Source organism: Macaca mulatta, chromosome 14, assembly GCF_049350105.2.
Source record: "Macaca mulatta isolate MMU2019108-1 chromosome 14, T2T-MMU8v2.0, whole genome shotgun sequence".
NCBI classification, from domain to species: Eukaryota; Metazoa; Chordata; class Mammalia; order Primates; family Cercopithecidae; genus Macaca; species Macaca mulatta.
The window spans coordinates 33,758,463-33,774,728 of NC_133419.1; the positions used below are offsets into that span (position 1 = coordinate 33,758,463).

Consider the following 16,266-nt stretch of genomic DNA (forward strand, 5'->3'; position numbering starts at 1 on the left):
CAGAATCCTTTGTAATTTAAAAATATTTGCTTCTTAAGATCTTTAGAATTTTAATTTTATAGTTTTGCTTATTATATTTTTTATTCCCCAAAGTGAAAGGTTCAAAGAATAACATTAAAGGTCATTTGGTATTACAATTTTTCCATTAGTCAAAATGAAAGATTTGAAAATAATTTTATAGTCCATTTGGTATTCTAAGGTTGAATTTTTTAAAAATATAAAGCAAATTATGTTTTTTCTATTAACATTTCCTAAATCAACTCACATGAAAATTAATAGATTATCATCATATATGATGATCATTTTTCTCTCACTGAGCATTAGAATATGTTCACTTTACTGCTTATCAGTAGCCCAGTTTTGATTCTCTAACTGAAGTATTTGTGTCTGCCCTCTGCACTGGCCCAAGGTCTTGAGCCCTTTAAAAAAATTTGTGTATGTGTGATAAAAATATACATAACAAATTCACTACTTTCATCATTTTTAAGTATACAGTGAAGTCACATTAAGAGTACTTACAGTGTTGTATAATCATTGCCACTATTTCCAAAACGTATTCATCATCACGCCTGTAATCCCAGCACTCTGGGAGGCTGAGTAGGGTGGATCACACGGTCAAGAGATTGAGACCATCCTGGCCAACATGCTGAAACCCCGTCTCTACTAAAAACACAAAAATTAGCTGGACGTAGTGGCACGCGCCTATAGTCCCAGCTACTTGGGAGGCTGAGGCAGGAGAATTGCTTGAACCTGGGAGGCAGTGGTTGCAGTGAGCCGAGATCGTGCCACTGCACTCCAGCCTGGTGACAGAGCGAGACTCCCATCTCAAAAAAAAAAGAAAAGATATATTGTACCCAAGAAGCAGTAACTTTTTATACTCTCTTGTTTCAACCCCTGATAACCTGTGTCTGTGTTCTACTCTCAGTAGATAAGTATAATATCTTTTTAAGATAAGTATAATATCTTTATAATTATCTCAGTAGATAAGCATAGTAAGTTTGCCAACTTATTATAATCTCCTCATATAAGTGGAATTATACAATATTCCTTTGTTAATATTTGCATAATAGTTTTCACTTAGCATAATGTTTTTCAAAGTTCATGTATTTTCTGTCATATATTAGAACCTCATTTTTTTATGGCTGAATAATCTATTGCAGATGCCCTTTGACTTATGATAGAGTTATGTCCTGGTAAATCCATTTTAAGTTGAAAATACTACAAGTTGAAAATGTATTTAATACCCTGATAAACCCATTATAAGGTTGAAAATCATAAGTGAAACCACTACTAAGTCAGGGACCATCTGTGTGTATATATATAATATATAATACATATCTATAACATATACAATGTTATATAAGATTATCATATATAAGATTGTCATAGATTATATAACAGATGATATAATATATATCATATAATATATGATTATATTATGTAATATATAAGATCATACATGATATCAGATATATGATATAACATATATACTCATATGAAATTGTACAGATTATATAATGTAGTATATGTAGGATTATCTATTATATGATTATCATATATCAGATTACATATTTAAATTATAACATATAAGATAACATATTTATAATATACACACACACACACACACGCATCACAGTTTGTTTATCCATTCATTTGTTGATAGACCCTTAGGTTGTTTCTACCTTTGGCTATTGTAAATTGTGCTACACTGAACATTGGCATGGAATTACCTGTTTGAATATCTGTTTTCATTTCCTTTGAGTATATACCGTACAGTAGAATTATTGGATTATATGAAAATTCTATTACTAACTTTTCAAGGTATCACCAAACTGTTTTCCAGATTGGCTGTACCATTTTGCATTCCCACCAGGAGTGCGGAAGGGTTACAATTTCACCACATCCTTACCAACATTTGTTATCTTCTGTTTTTTTGATAATAGTCATCCTAATGCATACGATGTGATATCTTATTGTGGTTTTGATGTGCATTTCCCTAATGACTAGGGATGTTTAACATCTTTTCATGTGCTTATTGGCCATTCGTATACTTTGTCTGGAGAGATGTCTTTTGAAAACCTTTACCGGTTTTGAATTGAGTAATGGCTTTGTTTTGTTTTTTGGGGGGTTTTGAGTTATAGGAGTTCTTTATATATTCTAGACTTTGACCTTTAATTAGATGTATGATATGCAAATACTTTCTCCTTGTGATAGTATTTTTTGATGCTCAAAAGTTTTTAATTTGAGTAAGTCCAGTTTATATATTTTTATTTCTTTTGTGGCCTGTGTTTTTGTTGCCATATCCAGCGAATCATGGCCAATCAAGAGTTGTATAGTTTTAGCTCTTCCATTTAGGTTTTTGATCTATTTTGAGTTAATTTTATATGGTGTAAGACAAAAAGTCCAACTACATTCTTCTTTATGTTGATACCTAGTTTTCTCAATACCATGTGTTGAAAAGACTGCCTTTTCCCCATTAAATGGTCTTGGCACGCTTGTCAAAAATCATTTGACCATTTATGTCAACATTATTTCTGTGCTCTTTGTTCTATTCCATTGGTCTATAGATCTGTCATTATACCAGTACCACATGTTTTTGCTTACTATAACTTTGTACTAAATTTTGACTCAGGGCTTACAATAATAATATCAACATTTGAAATCAGTGTGTGTAAGTCCTTTTGCCATGATTGTAAGTTTCCTGAGGCCTTCCCAGCCCTTCAGAACTGTAAGTCAACTAAACCTCTTTTCTTTATAAATTACCCAGTCTCAGGCTGTTCTTTGTGCATGCCCAAGACTAGCATGAGAATGGAATAATACAGTAATTTGGTACTCAGGGAGTGGGGCACTGCTATACGGATACCCGACAACGTGGAAGTGACTTTGGAACTGGGTAACAGGCAGAGGTTGGAACAATTTCGAGGGCTCAGAAGACAGGAAAATGTAGGAAAGTTTGGAACTTCCTAGAGACTTGGAAGGCTCAGAAGACAGGAAGATGTGGGAACGTTTGGAACTTCCTGGAGACTTGTTGAATGGCTTTGACCAAAATGCTGATAGTGATATGGACAATGAAGTCAATGGCTGAGGTGGTCTTAGATGGAGATGAGCAACTTATTAGGAATTGGAGCAAAGGTAACTCTGCTGTGCTTTAGCAAAGAGACTGATGGCATTTTGCCACTACCCTGGAGATCTGTGGAACTTTGAACTTGAAAGAGATGATTTAGGATATCTGGTGGAAGAAATTTCTAAGTGGTAAAGTATTAAAGAGGAAACGGAGCATAAAAGTTTGGAAAATTTGGGCTGGGCGCGGTGGCTCACGCCTGTAATCCCAGCACTTTGGGAGGCCAAGGTAGGTGGATGTCGAGGTCAGGAGATCGAGACCATCCTGGCTAACTCGATGAAACCCTGTCTCTACTAAAAATACAAAAAATTAGCCGGGTGTGGTGGTGGGCACCTGTAGTCCCAGCTGCTCAGGAGGCTGAGGCAGGAGAATGGCATGAGTAAATCCGGGAGGCAGAGCTTGCGGTGAGCCTAGATTGCACCACTGCACTCCAGTCTGGGGGACAGAGCAAGACTACGTCTCAAAAAAAAAAATAAAATAAAAAGAAAGTTTGGAAAATTTGCAGCCTGACTATGTGATAGAAAAGAAAAACCCATTTTCTGGGGAGAAATTCAAGACAGCTACAGAAATTTGCATAAGTAACAAGGAGCCCAATGTTAATCACCAAGACAATGGGGAAAATGCCTCTAGGACGTGTCAGAGACCTTCATGGCAGCCCTTTCATCACAGGCCTCTAGAAGGAAAAAATGGTTTCCTGGGCAGGGCCCAGGGTTACCCCTGTTCTGTGCAGTCCTGGGGCATGGTGTCCTGCATCCCAGCTGTGTCAGCTCCAGCCATGACTTAAAGGGTCAAATGTACAGCTTGGGCCATTGCTTCAGAGGGTGCAAGCCCCAAGCCATGGTGGCTTCCATGTGGTGTTGGGCCTGTGGGTGCACAGAAGTCAATAATTGAGGTGTGGGAACCTCCTCCTAGATTTCTGAGGATATATGGAAATGCCTGGATGTCCAGGCAGAAGTCTGCTGCAGGGGTAGAGCACTCATGGAGAACCTCTGCTAGAGCAATGAGGAAGGGAGATGTGGAGTTGAAGCCCCCACACAGAGTCCCCACAGGCACAGCCTGGTGGAGCTGTGAGAAGTGGCCCATGGTCCTCCAGATCCCGGAATGGTAGATGCACTTACAACTTGCACTGTGCACCTGGAAAAGCTGCAGACACTCAAAGCCAGCCCATGAAAGCAGCCAGGAGGGGAGCTGTACCCTGCAAAGCCATAGAGGCGGAGTTGCCCAAGGCCTTGGGAGCCCACCTTTTGCATCAGTGTGACCTGGATGTGAGACATGGAGTCAAAGGAGATTATTTTGGAATGTTAAGGTTTAAAGTCTTCTCTATTGGATTGTGGACTTGCATGGGGCCCATAGCCCCTTTGTTTTGGGCAATTTCTCCCATTTGGAATGGGTGTAGTTACCCAATGCTTGTACCCCCATTGTATCTAGGAAGTAACTAATTTGCTTTTGATTTTGCAGGCTCTTAGGTGGAAGGGACTTGCCTTGTCTCAAATGAGACTTTGGACTTGGACTTTTGGGTTAATTCTGGAACGAGCTAAGATTTTAGGGAACTGTTGGAAAGGCATGATTGTGCTTTGAAATGTGAGGACATGAAATTTGGGCAGGGCTAGGGGTGGAATGATATGGGTTGATTATGCCCCCACCCATATGTCATCTTGAATTGTAGTTTCCATAATCCTCACATACCGTGCAAGGAAATTGGTAGGAGGTAATTGAATCATGGGGGTGGTTACTCCCATACTGTTCTTGTGATAGTGAGTGAGTTCTCCTGAGATCTGATGGTTTCATAAGGGGCTTTCCCCTCTTTGCTCAGCACTTCTCCTTCCTGCCACCATGTGAAGAAGGATGCATTTGCTGCTTCTTCCACCATGATTGTAAGTTTCCTGAAGCCTCCCAAGCCCTGCAGAACTGTGAGTCAATTAAACCTCTGTTCTTTATAAATTACCCAGTCTTGGGCAGTTCTTTATAGCAGCATGAAAATGGAGTAATACAATTATTTTAGCTTTTCAGGGTCCCTTAACATTTTTTATAGACAAACTACAGGTGTGCATCATCTTATTTGTGCTTCACTGTATCGAGCTTTGAAGAACTGCATTTTTTACAAATTGAAGATTTGTGACAACCCTGCAATTAGCAGGTCTGTTGGTGCCATTTTTCCTGTGGTATACATGCTCACTTTGTGTGTCTGTGTCACATTTTGATAATTCTTGCAGTATTTCAAACTTTCTCTTCATTATTGTATCTGTGATGGTTATCTATGATCAGGATCTTTGATGTTGCTATTGTAATTGTTTTGAGGCACCAGAAACTGTGCCTATATAAGAATGTAAACTTAATCAGTAACTGTATGTGTGCTGACTGTTCTGTCAACCAGCTGTTCCCCCATCTCTCCTTCGCTGGCCTTCCAATTCACTCCCTATTCACTTCATTGTGTCACTGAGACATAACAATATTGAAATTAGGACAATTAACCATGCAGTGATTTTTAAAGTGGTCTTTAAGTGTTCAAGTGAAAGAAAGCATCGCATATTTGTCACTTTAAATCAAAAGCTAGAAATGATTGAGCTCACCAAGGAAGGCTTGTTGAAAGCTGAGACAGGCCAAGAGGTAGGCCTCTTGCCAAACAGTTAAGCTATGAATGCAATAGGAAAAGTTCATAAACTCATGAATGATAAGAAAGAGAAACGACCTTATTGCTGATGCAGAGAAAGTTTTAGTTGTCTTAATGGATCAAACCAGCCACAGTGTTCCTTCAAGTCAAAGCCTAATCCAGAGTAAGATCCTGTTTCTTTTCAATTCTATGAATGCTCAGAGAGGTGTGAGGAAGCAGTAGAAGAACATTTGAAAGATAGCAGATTGAAAGCCTAATCCAGAGTAAGATCCTGTTTCTTTTCAATTCTATGAAGGCTGAGAGAGGTGAGGAAGCTACAGAAGAACATTTGAAAGATTTGTGTTAATGAGGTTTAAGGAAAGAAGCCATAACATAAGTGTGTGGCGAGCTGCAGGGAGTTACCTGTATCTAGCAAAGATAGTTGATATAGGTGTGTACACGAAGTAACACATTTTCAATGTAGATTAAACAGCCTTCTGTTGGAAGCAGATGCTATCGAGGACTTTTCATAGCTGGAGAGAAGTCAATGCCTGGCTTTGAAGCTTCACAGGACAGACTCACTCTCCTAAGGGGATAATGGCAACTGGTGACTTTAAGTTGAAGCCAGTGCTCATTTACCATTATGAAAATCCCAAGACCCTTAAGAATTATACTAAATCTACTCTGCCTGTTCTTTATAGACAGAACAGCAAAGCCTGGGTGACAGCACATGTGTTTGTAGCATGGTTTACTGAATATTTTAAAATGTGTGGGTCTCCCATGTATATCTAGAGGATCTCTGCCATTATAAGGGAATTCTTCAAAGATCCTTCCTGGATAACCTCATCTCTTTTCCTAGCTTCTGCTGAAAAGATTGATTGGACCTATTTGTCACATACCTAATCTCTTCAGAAAAGGTTTTTCAGCCACATCCTTGGCCCTTCTCCAGAGCTTGCTTTTAGTATCTTTTACAATTTAAATAGGTTAAGAAATCTCCAAATCATAGGTTTTTCTTTGCTTAACAATTTCTTCCTCAATTTATCTCTTTTCCCTCACATTTTACTATAAGCAGCCCGGAGAAAACAGTCTACGCCTTTAACACTTTGGAAATCTCCTCAGCTACGTATTCAAATTAATTGCTTACCAAATTCTACTTTTTGCTGCATAGTAGAACCCATCTCAGCCAAGTTTTCTGCCACTTTACAACAAGGACTGCTTTTTCTTTACTTTCCAATATGATGTTTCCAATACCATTTCCTTCTTGAGATTTCATCAGAAACCTTTTTAATGTTCCTATTTCTGTCAACATTCTGTTGATAATATATGTATTCTTTAAGGTGATAGAAGTTTTCTTTACCTCTTGTCTTCCTTCTGAGCCCTCAGCAGAGTTTTCTTAAGATTTCTTTTTCTACCAAAAATTTCTTCAAGGCAAGCTAGGCTTTTTCTGTTTTTCTATTTTTAGGTATCTATTACAGCAACACTCCAGTTTTTGGTATGAAAATCTATGTTCTCTAAAATTACCATAACAAATGAACAAAAACTTGGTGACTTAACACACAAAGATTAATTGTCTCACAATTTTGGAGGTCAAAAATATGAAGTCAGGTTGTCAGCAGGGCCATGTTTATTATGAAAACTCTAGGGGGGCATTCTTCTTTGCTTCTACAGCTTCTGGTGGCATTTTATTCCTTGCCCTGAGGCAGTGTAACTCTAGGCTGACTTCATTTTCATGTTGTTCTTTTCTCTGTGTCTTCCTGTGTCCTTTTCTGTCTCTAATGAGGACATTCTCATTGGATTTAGGACCCTTTCTAATCTAGTATGATCTCACATTGGTCCTTAATTACATCTGCAAAGACCCTTTTTCCAGATAAGGTCATGTTCTGAGGTTCCAGGTGAACATGAATTTGGGTAGGGGAGGAAGGAAGGGGGAACATGTCTCAACTCACTATAGTCTCTTTCTAGGTAATTATATTATAAATGGTGTTGTATAATCTATGTACAAATATTAAAAAATTTCAAAGCTTGTGAATAATTATTATGACATTATTTTACAACCTACTAATACCTTTAATGTTTATGTTAGAGAGTGCTGAACAGGAAAATCACTTTTCTTCTCAGACTTTATAATATATATTAGAAGTAGGGGGTTTAATGTACCGCTTTTTGTTTTGTTTTGTTTTTTTTAACTGGAGTCTCGCTCTGTCACCAGGCTGGAGTGCAATGGTATGATCTCGGCTCACTGCAACCTCCGCCTCCTGGGTTCAAGTGATTCTTTTACCTCAGCCTCCCGAGTAGCTGGGATTACAGGTGCACCCCACCATGCCTGACTAATTTTTGTATTCTTAGTAGAGACAGGGTTTCACCATGTTGCCAGGATGATCTTGATCTCTTGACCTCGTGATCCACCCTCCTCGGCCTCCCAAAGTGCTGGGATTACAGGCATGTGCCTTTGCTTTTAATGTGGATATTGTACATTACATGCCCACATGTATATGAATAAATAGCTCTAAAGTTCTGTTGATTTAGAGAAGTTGGTTACTCAATATTTATTCACATCAATGTAGTAAGATCCTAAATTATCTCTTTATTAGAATAGTGGTTGTCTCCAATTTTTTGGAATGATTGTGTGAGATTAGATTTCCTTGAAATTTTTGCATGTTTCAAGATCAAATTTAAAAACATTTAGCAAGTTCTTAAATAACTCAGAGGAAAAATTTTTATGAATAACAAATATAATTTAAGTGTATTTAGTTGTGTCTTCCAATTATGTGAGATTGTTAAGATTTTTAAGATCAAGCATGGTGCTTGTAAGTGGATGAAATGATATATTTAAACAGACTATTGTTACAGGAGAAAACTAATTTTTAAAGGTACCAGGATAAAAGAAAAAAAAAAGTGGTAGTGTCATAAAGAGAGGAGATTGAATTAAAAATTTGGATTGTTACAGAAATGCATTACAAAAGAGGAGGAAGATAGATTGGCAGAAATGAAGAATTATCAGAAAAGTGAAATGTGTAAAAGCGAAGGCAAGAGATAAGACTAAGGAGAGCAAAAAGATGATAAGTAATGCAACTAATAGTTTACTGCTAACGGGTAGAAGATTAATATATCAGAGTTTCTTTCAGCTTCAGTCAAATTGATGGTAATTATTAGAGTGAAACCATATTCTTTATATCATTTGCCCAAGGCAAACTGCTTATGTCATTTTGTTAGAAAATAGGAACCATTTTACATATTAATTAAATTTCAAGTAAATGTTATATTATTTGTATATTAATAATATGTTGATACGTGATATTGTATATTTAGATATATGCAATTATGTGTATTTAAAAGTGAATATGCATATATTGTTTTAAAGGCAAAAATTTGTTTTTTATGGTAGACACTGAAAAGTCACACACAAACTCACACAAAGCAAACTTTAACATTCCAAATAAAACTAAAAATTTTTGGCTGGGCTCGGTGGCTCACGCCTGTAATCCCAGCACTTTGGGAGGCCGAGGTGGGCAGATCACGAGGTCAGGAAATCAAGAGCATCCTGGCTAACACGGTGAAACCCCATCTCTACTAAAAATACAAAAAAATTAGCTGGGCGTGTTGGTGGGCGCCTGTAGTCTCAGTTACCCGGGAGGCTGAGGCGAGAGAATGGCCTGAACCTGGGAGGCGGAACTTGCAGTGAGCTGAGATCGTGCCCCAGCACTCCAGCCTGGGCGACATAGCGAGACTCTGTCTCAAAAAAATATATACATATAAAATAATAAAATAAAAAATGAAACTTTTTTTCTTAATTATAAAAACTGAGATAGAATTATTATAGTTGACTATGAGGCCAGTTTTGACATCCAAGTCAGTATCAAACGTATTGTTTTGCCTTTGTCATATTATAACTGATCACGAGGGTTTTTTTACTGTATCACACACATTCCTCATATTCAGTACATATCTAGTTTAGTCTTATGTCACTAGTATTGTATTCTGCTTTTCTACTGCTTTTTTATTCTTAAAATTAACCTCAGGTATTCATGCTGACCTATAGAAGTTAATGTTTGCATCCTGTCTGTATCTGAGTCTAGAAGAGTTTAATGAACTGTCGATGGTTGCCCTGTCAACTCATTTAACTCTTGGACCATAGTTCTTTCTAGGTTGATCTCATATAATCTATTAGCTATTATGTTCTTCTTTGAACTAAATTCTCTGATGGATAAAGGACTTTAATATTCTCTGTTTTTTTAAGTCATTTTTTCCAAAAGCGTGATCAAATTCCTGAATTCAAGATCTCATGGATCCATTAAGAGGAAGATGCACCTTTACAACTGTCATTCAGTCATAGTATATACTACTAATTCAACTCAATGTGGTTGAAAAAAGCCTTCTCTAAATAATTTTGATTTCCTGCTTTAGGATTCCTGAAATCATGGATCACCTACCTGTGCTTTGAGACATGTTTTAATTTTTTTTTTTTTTTCTGGAAGCCCTGCAACTTCCCTAAAAATTGAATGAATTATAGGACAGACCTATGGTAAGTGGGCTTTTTCCTCCTTTTTCTTCTGTCGGTTTCATGTACAACTTAGCTCTTATGACTGTTGTAATGCTGCTCCCTGCTGGACACAATGTAATTTTGTAAAGTTGGCACGTAATAGATGGGCAAATAACTGGTTAGTTGGACCCACTAAGGAGAGGAATCCTTGGCTGCATTCACAAAAACCAATAGTATGCAACGAAAGCAACTATTATAAAGGTGCTATACCATTGCCATCATGTTGATACCTGAAGCCTGATGAAAGTACTGATAGTCTTGTTTCAAAATTTCATTGTCTGCTTCCTGTTGAGCGGCATCTAAAAGTTGGAATAACTGAACACACTGAAGGATGCTTCTAGGTGGTGAACCTTTGAGGATTTTGTAAATTGTGTGGTGTTTTTTTTTTTTTGTAATGTAAGTTAGTTTACTGGTATTATTATATGTTCTGTAATCATTTCCATTCCCTATACTTTTGTTTTTCCAAAGAAAATATATAAAACTGCCCCAGTATAATTTACGTTAGACATTGTATATCTATGTTATAATCCAGCTATCATGTTTTCTAGTACTCACAGTGTGGTTTTCATCTGTATTGTCTGTGACTTGCCTATCATGGACCTTCATGTTGTATGCATACACAAGTGCTCCCAAAATTATTTTAAAATATGTGAAGGTTAAAAGTGTGTTTCTTCCTACTTCAGGACTAAACTATTGTGTTTTTTGAAATGCAGCATGCCTCAAATTATTACCTGAATATCATTTGGAATTTTTTTTTAAATGAGCATGCATTTTCTTGAAAAGAGTGACAGACAGAAATAACATGGAGCTGCTAAGCCAAGATCTAGCAGGATAACTGATCTTGTATTATTTAAAGGTCTGGTATTATTTTGTAGCTATTAAATAAGCCTCTGAAATCCACTTTTAATTAGGATTGTGGAGAATTAGGCATAGTAACTTGTTTCTTCATTATTAAAATATTGCATTAAAAATTAGAAATGTAATTCAAGGAAACTGTTGACAGCAGAAAGGAATCCTTCCTTTTTATAAAAATATATTAGTATTATTTTAGAAAGTATATAATTATAACTTTTTATTGTAAAATATAATGATACAGGAACATAAATATATAATACAATGAATAATTATAAATTAAATATTTAGCAAGCATCTTTGTAATAATAGAGTATTACTGGCACCCCAGAAACTCTTGATATACTTTCTTTTCTTTAGAGGTAACCAGTATCATGACTTTAATGGTAATTATTTATACAATTTCGAATATAATTTTGTCACTTTACATGTATTCCTAAGCAGTATGTTTACTTTTTTTTTTTTGCCTCTTTTTAATCTTTATGGAATCGTGTATTCTTTCTTCCTTCACTCAGCATTATGTTTTGAAGAGTTATCCATGTAGTTATGTGTAGTTTTATTTCATTCATTTTTGTTGTTATGTATTATCCCTTTGAATTAAATGTGCCAGAATTTATTCATTCTTTCTGCTGTTGGTAGATCATTGAGTTGTTTCTAGTATTTGATGACATTGCTGAGAATGTGTTTTAAAGAATATCCTGGTTACATATCATGTATACATTTCTTTATATCCTGAGAGTAACAGTATTAAATGTTGGGGAAGATTCTAAAATGATTATCATTTCTTTTATTGTAGGCCTTACATATATAGTAAAGTGACATACAGTTCGAGATAGTTTAAATATAGAATACATACAGATAGATCTAGTTATACTATTGATGTAGATACAGGACCTAATGTAGTAACTTTGTTTCATTTTGTTAGCACACTCATTCTATTTAGTAATATGTCATGCCTTCTATAACTCCTTCACTTTACTGATGAAGAAACTAAGGACTAGAGAGATTGAGTCACTTGAACAAGGCCATTTAGCAAATTGGAGCTAGAAACTAGACTAACCTGTCTACTTTGGCAGTTACAACTTAAAGTAAAATGAAATCAGGACATTTTCTTGAGTGTTCCAGTCATTTAAGTGAAAATATGCCTAAATAGCTTGCAGAAAAAATCAGATATTCTTTTGGTTCTTAACTAAGAACTGGATTAGCATAGAAAGTCGCAAGTCTATCGCAAGGAGAGGTCATTACAAAAAAAAACGGGAAAAAAAAGTTGCGCATCTAAAGCCCCCATAATGTTACTGCACTTTATCACAGTTCATCTTCTAAAGGGCAACCACTGTATATTCTGATTTTAACTGAGACGTTTTACTTTGAGTACTTCATTCATTAGAAAAACGTACGTCTTTGTTCTCTTAAACAGAACACATTTTAAGGCTTTTTTTTAATGGCTCTGAGTTGTTACTGTGAACATCAGTCATTTTACAGAATTAAAGTTATTTCCTCAGAATTGTATGCTGTGTTGGACTGTTTTCTTCTAAATTATCCTAGCCTGATAAGCTTTTTTGTCCTTAGAGCTACTGTGATGTGTTTTCTCATTTGTTTTGTTTTCTTTTACATTTCTTAGGTGATTCTTGCTTTTTGTTGTCAATGCCTTCTGTTTGACTCATATTTAAAATCAACGCATTTGCCTAACATTATGTATTACTTAGGTGAAGGCTTAAGTACGGTTCTGTCACATCTGCTGACTATAAGAGCAGAGAATGTGTGCTAGCATTTTAAAATTCATTTTGGTATCAGCAACTAGTCTAGCCACTTTGTTTTTACAGGATATTGAGATAACCTCAGACTGATTTCTGTCTGACTGACTGATTTCTGCCTAATATATATGCAGCATAGGTTGCGTATCCTTATTTGGGGAATAAATATGATCATTTACATGTTTTCCAGCAGAACAGTTGTGGCTTATTGAAACGGATTTACTTAAGGATGACTTCAAATAGGAAGTCCAGTGGACTTAGTGTTTGTTTTCCAGTTATTAAATATTTGACAGGATAGACATTGAAATAAAAATAATACATTAGATGATATTACCTGTTAAAAATGGCAGTCATAAAGGTTAAATCACCTTTGAAATTATGGCTTTAAAAAATGTAGAAGCAACACAGATTTGACTTCATGAAAACATTTAAGTGGTTTAGGAAAACGTTCATTTAGAAGTGAAATGCATTTGACTTCTTATCCATTTATAAATTATTGAATGTGAATTTTTAAAAAGACTGGAGTAGGGAGTATACTTGTTTTTGGAGCACAGGAGATATTGGAAAGACAAATAGTTGCTATCCCAGCACATTTAGGCATTAATATGCTGATTTGCTGAGTTTGTATGAGGTTTGTTTTTTAATTTGAAAATTTATTTGCTTTTTTAAACTTACTAAGTCAGCAAATTTTACACTTGCATCTGGGAAAAAAAATAAACCGAGAGCTTTATGTAGTTTATTGCAATGAGCACGTCTTTGGAAATTGCCTTATGAACAAAGTATTTTAGAGGCCCGAAGAGAGGAATAGCTTTTTTTCAGGATAAATCTGAGATGCATATGTTGTGGAAGTGCAAAATGATGCAACTCCTGTGGAATGCAAATTGACAATTTCTAGAAAAAGACCAATGCATTTACCTCATCTCAGTTCCAATTTTGGGAATTCATTACAGAAAGTTTGGTGTGTACTTACAAAATAACATATGTATCGGAATTTTCATTATAACTTTGTGTGTGGTAGCAAAAGATTGGAAATTCCTTAGTGTCTATTGGCAATGTGTTGGTTAAATGAACTATGATGTAACTATACAATGAAATACTCTACAGCTGTTAAAAAAAGTGGATTTTTTTCTATATGAAAATTTGGAAAGTTTTTCACATACCGTTATTTGGAAAAAGCAGAATTCAAAACAATGTACAGTAAAGTGTGTTTTGTGTAAATTGGGAGGGGAATAAAACCATATATTCATATTTGCTTATATTTACATAACAAAATCTGTAAGTTTATACAAAATTTAAATCTTTGTGGGGATGAAGAAAATAGGGAAGATGGGACTTTTACTCTCTCTATATATATCTTTTAGAGTAGTTTTAACTTTTGAATATGTTAACATGTTACTAGTTGAAAATAGTTTTATTTGTAAATCAAATGAGAGTGAAAGAAAAGAGTAACCCTGCTATTTTTACTGTAAAATTAGCTATTTTTATTCTGTTTTTCCTAGAGCCTGGCAGATGGTAAGCGGTAAATAAATAAATATTTGTTATACAAATTAAACATAAACTATAATAATCTTTGGATGATCTTTCCTGGCTTATCTCTTAAAGCATCTTTTCAATATAAGAAAAAAAGTATTATAAATCATATATTGATTCTAGTATGGAAATAAGGGAAATATTTAATTGGGAGATATGAGATGTATAGTTTATTATCAGATTATCATGAAGCTTTAGTGTGTATGGTATTGATATTAAAGAGTAAATTATATTTTAATTTCTCTGAAAAATTAAAATGAAAGTTTTCAAGGAAGTGCTATTAAATTAAGTAATACACATTCATGATTAACAAACTAAAGCTTATGAAATTTAGGAGGAAGAGTGAAAACGGCAAGCATGTATTCTGTATACTGCTTTCTGTACCACTTTAGTTTCCCACATATAAGGGCAAATCTTCAGTCCTGAGACTACTTTAAAAGCTGTGTTACAAGAGCAGTATCAGTTACTTCTAACACGAAGACTAGATATCTCTGAATACATGATTGGGTTCAGGGGAAGATAATAGGGTGAATGATTCTTATAAATGTCTTCCATTTATAAGCATCTAGGAAGTTAACTATGTAGTTGAAAATTTGGTTATTCAGATATATATGGTAAGAACCCTCAGTTTTCTCCCTCGGATTGTATACATGTCAGTTCCTAAATTTCTTATGACTAGGATTTTCACTATCTTTGTACATCTGTGTATTTTTATGTAAAAGTGACTTTAAAGAAAGCTACACGTACAGAAAAGTGCACACATTGTGAGTGGATAGCCTAATGAATTTTTCGTAAACCAAATACACCCATATAACCAGCACACAGATAAAGTAAAAGAACATTATCAGCACTCCAGAAGACACCTTCGTGTACCCTTCCAGTCACTGTGTCCCCTCCCCAACAAGGATAATCACTGCCTTGAATTTTAATAGCAAAGATTCATTTTTCTTGTTTTTGTATTATATATAGAAAATTATACAGTATAATTTTTTGTGTCTGGTTTCCTTTGTTCAACATTGTGTCTTAAGATTTATCCACATAGTTGTAGTTTGTTTTTATTGCTGCATGTAGTTGTGAATATATAACTATTATTTATCCATTCTATTGTTAGTGGACATTTGCGTGGTTTCTATATAATGCTTTTATGAACATTCTAATACATATTTCTTGAGTTATATATCTACACATTTCTTTTAGTGATATATCTAGGAGCAAAATTACCGGGTCAGCAGTATGTATATGTTCAGCTTTAAGTAACAATGGTGAACAGTTTTCTAAAGTGTTTGTATCAGGTATATTTATAGTATGCGAGAGAGTTCTAGTTGCTCCACATGTTTCCAACACTCTTTTTTTCCCCCCATCTTTTTCATTTTTCCAATTCTGGTGGGTGCAAAGTAGTAAACCATAATGATTTAACTTTAAATTTCCCCGATTAATGAAGTTGAGTACTTTTTCATATGTATATGGGCTGTTTGGTTATTTTCTTCTGTGAAGTTCCTGTTCACTTCTTTGGCCTACTTTTCTGTTAGCCTATCTGTCATTTCCTTTGATTTGTGGGAGTTCTTTGTATATTCAAAATATGAGTCCTTCATTGGCTATAGGTATTGCAACTATTTCTTCCTATGAGGTTTGTCTTTTTACTCTCTTAATAGTGCTTTTAATGAACAGAAGTTTATGTCTTTAAAGTAGTCTAGTTCATCATTTATGTTTAGTGCTTTTTAATTGTTGTTTAAGAAATATTTATCTACTTCAAGAATGTTTTATCTTCTTAGTTTTTCTTTAAAAATATTTTTGCTTTACCTTTTAGATTTAAAATTTCAGTCTGTATTTACATATTGTGGAGTTTTGCAGTACTTTTGGACTCAGTCTGTATCTGGAG

The 16,266-nt window shown here is 35.1% G+C and overlaps 1 protein-coding gene across 12 annotated transcripts in view; it reads left to right on the forward strand.

The window, feature by feature from the left end:
* IMMP1L (inner mitochondrial membrane peptidase subunit 1) overlaps positions 1–16,266 on the forward strand; it is an 83,630-nt gene that overhangs the window by 11,059 nt on the left and 56,305 nt on the right. For 3 of the 12 annotated variants that reach the window (XM_077963119.1, XM_077963115.1, XM_077963120.1), the window contains exons 2-3: positions 4,935–5,031; positions 10,116–10,233. The exons of 1 other annotated variant lie outside the window; for it this stretch is intronic. The gene's annotated coding sequence lies outside the window, so the exon portion shown is untranslated. The remainder of the gene's footprint in view (positions 1–4,934; positions 5,032–10,115; positions 10,234–16,266) is intronic. 8 more of the 12 variants (XM_077963117.1, XM_028833545.2, XM_077963116.1 and 5 more) reach the window with 6 other exon arrangements.